Genomic DNA, 6,103 nt, shown 5'->3' on the forward strand with positions numbered 1-6,103 from the left:
ATGGGGAATGGTACTTCTCTTGCAGCTGAACCATCTGAGAGTACTACAGGGAGTCCTATGATTTTCCCAAGAGCTGGATATGGTGCCTTGGCTTTCCTGATGTTTCTCAGAGCCTTGTTTTCAATATTTAATATTTTTTGGTTCTTGCTGTAACTCTGAGGAATGCTCAGCTCCATAACCCCACTAACATATTCATTCTTAACCTCCCCCTTTCAGATCTGATGATGTCCCTCTGTGGCACCACTATTGTCATAGCGACAAACTACCATGGATATTTCTTTTTGGGCCGGAGATTCTGCACTTTCCAGAGATTTGCTGTCAATTATTTTGGTAAGCAAAATAACTGGGTTACTATTGCTATTATTATTGTCATTATCATCAGTACATACATTTAAAATACAGTTAGAACAAGGACTGAAACAGCAGCAGCTAAAAATACCAAACTTAGCATAAACTCAATGTAGTTCAATAAAAAGCTAAATGTGCAGTTCCCTTTTGATTGACAGTTGATGTGAGATCTTCGAGTTCTATTATGTTACACTAAACAAGCGTTGTGGCTAAAAAAAATTAAGAGGAATTTAAAAAATATTTGGCAAATAAAGATAGGGGCACTGATTCGAGAGCACAGTCCTATTTATGTCTACTCAGAAATATATTCCATTGAATTTAATTGTACTTACTCCCAAATAAGGACATATATGTAGATTAAAACTGTAAGCTTTTTATAAAATTTCTGAAGCAACCTGATTCCATCCATTCTTGGAATTAAATCTACTGATTTCAATGTTACTTCCAAGCAGGTGCTCAAAAGCATGTGAAAGTATGCAGGCTGTCTTGGGAATAAGTCCCACTGGAATCATTATGGTTATGATTAATTCTTTTTGAGTAAACATGGATAGGACTGGGTTGCACAGCTGCAATTTTCAGATTACACATAGCACACATGTGTATTTATTTATTTTTTGCATTTCTAAAGCACCCAATAGCTGAAGCTTTCAGGGCAGTTCAGAACAATTAAAACCACAAAATACAGCATAAAATACAATATAAACTTTAAAACTACTGTATAAAAGTAAAACCAAAATAAAACCTAGCAGCAATGCAAAGATTTAAAATGCAATAACAGATTTAAAACAACAGAACTAAAAGACTAAAATGCCTGGAAAAATCAAAAGTTCTTCACCTGGGCGCAGGAAAGAGCACAATGTAGGTGCCAGACAACCCTCTCTGGGAAGTTCATTCCATAACAGGAGAAAAGCCCTTTTTTTGGTAGACACCCACCTCACTTCCTTTGGTGGGGGTTCCTGGAGAAGGACTGCTGAAGCTGATCTTAGGGTCCAGACAGATAGATATGGGAGGAGAGTGCCCTTCAGGTAACCTGGCTGTAAGCCATTTAGGGCGTTGAATGTTTATTTTATTTATTTATTTATTTATTTATTTTATTTACAATATTTATATGCTGCTCCACATCAAAAGATTTCAGAGCAGTGAACAGCAAGCTAAAAGAATAAAACACTAGGTTAAATTAGTTAAAACATTTTAAAATGACAAATTCCAATAAGGCTGAATTTAATAACCCGTGGCTGGTCACTCAAGGAAGGCCTCTCGAAATAGCAGTGTCTTCAGGAGGAGCCGAAAGGAACACAACATTAGCACCTGCCTGACCTCCAAAGGCAGGGAGTGCCACAGGAAGGGGGCCACCACACTGAAGGCTCTTTCCCTGGTGGAGTCCAACCGGGCCATGTTGTTAATGTTAATGTTGTTAATGTTAATACTGTTTAGGACTTCGAATGTTAATACTCAGAAGTAAGTCCTGTTGAGACCAATAGAGTTTGCTCCCAGGTGAGTGGGTATAGGATTTCAGCCTTAATAGGAAGTATGTTCCATTAAACTCAGTGGGGTTTACTTCTGAGTATTCTGATTGGAACATTGTACCATGGCTGCCTAGTAGGAAGGATCAATAGAGAAAAATCTGGATATTGCATAGAGCTTCAATATCTCTATTTTAAAAGTGTTTTCTTAGGGGTTTCATAAAGGGTTTGGTTTTTTTCATGCTTGTTTTTTTTTTCCAGTGGAAGCTCCCTGTGCTTACAAATTAGATATTTGAAGTTCTTTCAGCAGTCCCTGTGAAATTTGAGAAACAGTGCTGAAATTTGACATATTATGGTTTGATGATTCCTAGCATTTTGGCCTTTCTCGATATTTTCCAGGAATCATTTCTCTCTGGTCCCTGACAATTTTAGCTTATGAAAGATACAATGTGCTATGTCAACCTCTGGGAACTCTCCAAATTAGTACTAAGAGAGGTTACCAGTTACTTGGTTTTAGCTGGATTTTCTGTCTCTTCTGGACTGTGGTTCCACTTTTTGGCTGGAGTTCTTATGGTCCTGAAGGAGTCCAGACCTCATGGTCTATTGGTTGGGAAGAAAGATCTTGCAGCAACTACAGTTATCTGATTGTATACTTCCTGTGCAGCTTCTTTATTCTCATTAGGTCACTGCATGGGGTAGGCAGTCAAGTGTGTGTGTGTGTGTGTGTGTGTGTTTCTAGTTGCTGATAAATTGCATCCCATACTTTTCTGTCACCAAGCCAATTTGTTATTGGTATTAATGCATACATAACTTTGCATAATATAAATGAAATCCCAAAGGATGCCTGGAAATCCCAAAGGATACCAAAGGATGCCTGGCTTCCCAAAGGATGAAATCCCAAAGGATGAAATCCCAAAGGATGGCTGGCTGTTGCCATGTTCCTACTTTGCTAAGATCTTTATGCAAAATTTTGTGAAGACTTTTAACACTGTGCTTTAAAAATATGTACATATCACCATATAGCCAATGACTAAGTTTTTCAAATATCTGTCAGGACTGGGCTCACTGACAGACTGACAAAGACTGTAGGAACTGACTCTGAATTTGAAGGGGAGGAGTACAAAGAGCTGAGGGAGGAGACAGAGATTCAGGGAAACAATGAGGGGCCTGTCTAAGTGCAAGAGAATCAGTTGGAGGCAAGCCCATCTACACCCTCTCCAGCAGTAAGAACACAGCAACTCCCGAGGGGAGAAGAAGTGGGGCTGTCTGATGCAAAGACCCTGTCTGATGCTCCCTCCAGGTGTTTTACTTGATGAACTGAAAACTAAATTTAGAGTAGGCCTTGGCATAAAGTGATGTGAGCTTCACTTCGCTTTAGAATTGTTTCGGGAAACACATTCTAGAGAGGTCTCCAACTTGTGCATTTTTAAAAACAAATTAATTATGTTGCAGGGTTGTTTGTGAACGTGTGAAAGATTTGGATTTTTTAGTTCAAGTGCAAAATAAAATAAAATATGGTCATCCAAGGAGGAGCTGAAGTCGGCTGCCTAGCTGCAAATGCAGGGCAGGAGAAGTGTGGAGGAAACCATCCCCTCCATGCTTCTCCTGCCCTGCATTGGATAGGTGATCGCCTATGAGTTTGGAGGCGGCTGCCTATCCCCACAGGATTGCGCCCTTATATAGCTGCCCATTAGGATACCATTCAGAAAGAATTAGTAATTTCTTTGCTTTTTTTGTGTGTTTTCATCACATAGAAATACACTTCTGTAAGACTTGTCCTAACAGCTTTGTATATGCATCCTGGGTTTATTTGAAATCAGTGTCCTGCACAGGCCCTCATAGTACTTTGCATCATATATTCAAAGTGCAGCAGCATTTAAAACAACAGGTATAAAATCATAATGAAAAACGAAACAAGGTAACAGCAGCTCAAGGACATACTATGCTAACAGAAGAGACATCCAACAAACAATAAGAGCTATAGCGTTTTGGAAAACGTTAGTTTTCATGCACATTATATAAGGTGCACGACATGCATGCATTAATCAATAAAGATTACTGTATATATTATAGAGGAATGATGCGCATGAGCCCATAACTCATGGAATTGATGTATATATTTAACAGAGTGGCTAATGTTGTTGATTTGATTTAATAGCTAAATCAGAAAATTGAACAAATGGGAGGAAAAAGTAGTGCAGAAGAAGAGTTTCGAGCTGTAGTTATGGTGCTTGTGATGGTGGCAACTTTTCTTATCTGCTGGTTACCATACACTGTCTTTGCACTCACCGTCATCATTGATCCAGCACTGAACATTTCATCTCTGGCTGCAACCATCCCAACTTACCTCACAGATTTGTACTTTCAAATGTGTAACATGGATTAGGTTGGCAATCTGTTAGGCTTCTCTTCGTTTTTTGTTCAGCCAGGAAACTCCTATTCAACAGGAAATTCCAAGACTAAAAAATTAAGTGGCGGTACTATTAAAAATTAGTCTGGGCACTGGATTTGGATGTCAGAATGTGAAATTCCATTGAAATTTGGTAGTATCCGGAATGCGTGATAAACCAGTAGTTTAGCTGAGGGATGGGGAACCCACACCCCTCCCCAAATGTTGCTGGACCGCAACCCCATGATGAGTGGGGATAATGGGAGCTGGAGTCCAGTGACATTTGGAAGACCACGGGTTTTCTACCCCTTTTCTACCTGAACCACTGATATCTCAAAATCCATATTAAGGCAATACCTTTATTAGGTCAGCCCAAAGGTCACAAAATAGTGTCCTAGCTTTTGTGTTCTCTAAAACTCTTCATCAGGCTAGATGGTAACCAAAGAAAGGGGGAGGGGGGAAAGTTGTCTGATGTTGAAGTCATGGAGTCTCCATTTACTCAGTCTTAAGACAGAATGTGGGAGAAGGTTGCAGACATTCAGATTAGGCTCTGCTGGATGCTGTGATGGTTGCTAGTTTCATCTAGGTTGCTGGGATGAAGAAACCCACAATAGTTGATTCCCCATTTCTGAAAATATAAAATCCAGCTGATACCCAGATCTATCTCAGTCCTTAGTCAAAACACACCGTTTCCTTAGTAGGTGGAAAACTGAAATAGAGAGAAGCTAGACAATTCTTATAGTAACAAAACTGGAAATAATTTTAGAAGGTGTACTAGGATTAAAAAGCCAATAGAAGCCAAATTAGGTAGCTTTACATAGTAGTTGGAGGCAGTCACCACCAGAGAATAAAGACTCGGCTTCAGGTGGCATAAAACCCTTTTCCTCCAGTATAGGATCCCACTGTTGAATGGCTAAATTTGGCTTTTCCCAAGTCACAAAAAAAGCAAAGGAAACTGTGCCAGTCATACTATTTTTGCTTTGTGTGCAAACTGATATCTCAGCCGAGGGCAGTTCCCATTCATTTCAATGGGGCTTGCAAGGGACAATGTCCTGGTGGATTGTGCCCAGCTAAAAGAGTTAAAAGTTTAACCCTGGTGAGCCCAAATAGAAAGGCCTTGCAACTATTCTGAAAGAGGCACATGTATTGTCCCTCAGTGAACGGATAGAAAGACATTGCCAAAGGACCCTAGGATAACTACGATAAGTATATTATTCCTGAATTAGATCAGACAGAATATACTGCGATGTAATTTAGAGTTATACTAGAAAGGAATGCTATTTAACTGTGGATCCATAACACTCATAATCATATTGTTTTCCTCCTTTTTCTTGTTCAGTTTCGTGAGCATGCAGTTGAATTTATAACCTGTGGCCAAGTTGTTCTGACAAAAACAGAAAAAGAAATTTCAACTTCAGTAGTTCCCGTTGAATGCAGATCACCTTGTACGAACAACCAAATGCCTCCAGTCTGATATAGGTTATCTGATGTTCCATTTGCTGTGTTTCATAACATTTTGTACAGTTTCAATCAGAGAAAGATAATAACATGCTTCATCAGCTTTTTGTTAGTATATGATCCATGCCAGAAGACAATACACTTTTGAAGTGCTGCTTATGAATTTTTGAAGTGCTCTTTATGAGCGGCTTTCCACATGTGTATTTGCCTAAAATAGATGCAGTTTTCATGTGTTAATGTCACAGACTTCTTGCTTACACCAAACATTCTCTAAACAATGGGTTAGATCGAGACACAGTCCTACTCAAGGTAGATTTATTGAAATCAGTGGGACTTGGGTTAGTCATGACTAACTTAAGTTTCACTGATTTCAATGCATCTGCTCTACATATCACTCTGTCTGGATCCAGTCCAATGAGTTTGTTTGAGATGTGTTTTAAAAATG

At 39.2% G+C, this 6,103-nt stretch overlaps 1 pseudogene; it reads left to right on the forward strand.

Moving 5' to 3' along the window:
* Positions 1–5,674, forward strand: LOC146339816 (parapinopsin-like; annotated as a pseudogene).
* Positions 5,675–6,103: the final 429 nt, after the last annotated feature.

Source organism: Heloderma suspectum, chromosome 7 (assembly GCF_057233095.1).
Source record: "Heloderma suspectum isolate Gila_16-S chromosome 7, 16-S_ref, whole genome shotgun sequence".
Lineage (NCBI taxonomy): Eukaryota > Metazoa > Chordata > Lepidosauria > Squamata > Helodermatidae > Heloderma > Heloderma suspectum.